Source organism: Chrysochloris asiatica, unplaced genomic scaffold (genome assembly GCF_000296735.1).
Source record: "Chrysochloris asiatica unplaced genomic scaffold, ChrAsi1.0 scaffold00095, whole genome shotgun sequence".
NCBI lineage: Eukaryota > Metazoa > Chordata > Mammalia > Afrosoricida > Chrysochloridae > Chrysochloris > Chrysochloris asiatica.
Genome location: NW_006408613.1, coordinates 12,310,369 through 12,312,344, shown reverse-complemented (window position 1 = coordinate 12,312,344; position 1,976 = coordinate 12,310,369).

Here is a 1,976-nt window from a genome sequence, read left to right as displayed (position 1 = left end):
CTTTTTGACAACTTCTAGTTTCCTTAGATTCCTATTTTGTATATTTTGCACTTCAATTATTAATGGATGTTTGCTACTGCTTCTCATTTTGAGTTATATCCCATCAGAAAATGAAGGTTCTAAAAGCTTTACTCCATTCGCTTTATCACCATCAACTCTATTTTGAGGAGGCAGCTCTTTCCAATCATATTTTGAGTGCCTTCCAAACTGAGTGGCTCAGCTTCCAGTACTATATCTGAAAATATCCTGGTGCTATTCATCATATTTCAATATTCATTATTCCGGTGCTATATGACAGTGTTGCACTGCTATTCATAAGATTTTTGGTGAATAAGCATTCTGAAGTAGTCCGCCTCTCCTTTTTTCTTGTTTGTCTTAGTCCAGAAGATCAGCTGAAACCCGTGAACCCTGGATGACCCTGTGCCATTCAATATCCCAGTGGTATAGCATCCAGTCTAACAGCAATATGCAGGCTATCAGTGTGACAAACTGACAAACAAGTGGTCATAAAAACAACAACAACAACAACAATTTAGGACATGGAAATATGCTTCTGGAGCTCAAGAAAGAGATCAGGTCCTTAGAAAGTTTTTATAATCATCATTCATGTGAATCTCCCAGCAGTAGAACTAACTTTGGCAGTTCTTCTTCTCCTCATCTTTCTTCTTTTTTCATCTTCTTGGTAGAAGCATGAGTAATCTAGATTATTTGTGTATTATATACATAAGAGCTAAGTATAAAGTTATCTTTAGAGTACACAAGTTAAACAGGACCAGTTCAACCCATAGTGATCTCATGTGTGTCATAGTAGGTTTGCAGTGACTCATTTTTTTTTGCAGTGACTCATTTTTTCAGCAGGATATTGCCAGGCCTTTCTTGAGGAAACTCTGGATGGGTTTGAACCTCCAATCTTTTGGTTAGCAGCTGAATGCATTAACCATTTGCATCAGTTGTAGTGATTCTCAAGTAGAAGGGGTGTAGAATGGTCATTTCCATCTATGGCTAGTGTATGTATATTCTCTTTCTTTCTTTTTTTGCTGTAAAAAGAAGCTTTATTGTTTTCATTTGGTCCACAGCTTGGGAGAAGAGAGGTTCCAGGGTGTTGACTATACTTCCTCTATGGCTGGAGAGCAAGGTTCAGGCAGAAGGTTTGAGGACATCAGGGGAATGCTGAAGGCCCTTCACAAGTTTCAGGGTTCCACAGGCTCTTCCTGATCATGCTTGAGGGTGAACCTCTCCAAGAGATATTTGCCCAGCCCTGTCTGGAAACCAGACATACTACAGAGGTTGGTGAAGTGGTCGCCCGTCTTCTTGATAATTTCCACCTCCTTGTCAAGGAAATGGTTCTCCAGAAGTCACAGAGGTGGGTAACACCCATGGCATGGAGATCCAGAAGGGACTGGTTCAGGTTCTTCTCTAGGGCCAGAGCAGCTTCCATGGCATCCAAGGTTCTTGGGACAGCTTCTGCATGTCCTGGAAAAGTGCATGACCACCATGTTGCTTTTGTAGTTTCAAGAGTTTCTCAGCACATCATGCTTCTCCTTTCCCAATATGCAGAAGAAGTGTCCCACACCTTCCAAGGCCACATCATCACAATCGAAATAGAAGCCCAAAGAGAGGTAGGTGTAAGAGGCCTGTGGATGCAGATTAACCAGATGGTTGATACCTGACTCCATTTCAGTGGAATAATTCTGACAGACCTGAGAGCTCAAGGGTGGTCATAGATTTGGGGTTAACCACACACACACAAAAAAACAGTGTTTAGCTGGTTCCAGCAACAGGGAATGGTCAAGAAGATGGTCCCGGAGAAGAGATTGCCCCTAAAGAAGATGTTAGAGATGGTCTGAGGCTGGAGGTGAGGGAGTCCCCGGATCTTTTTTGTCCACACACTGTTCAAGCAAGACACAGATCCATGGGACCACAGCATGAAATTGGGCATGTATACTTTCAAGTATTTGAAAGATTCTCTGGGAAAA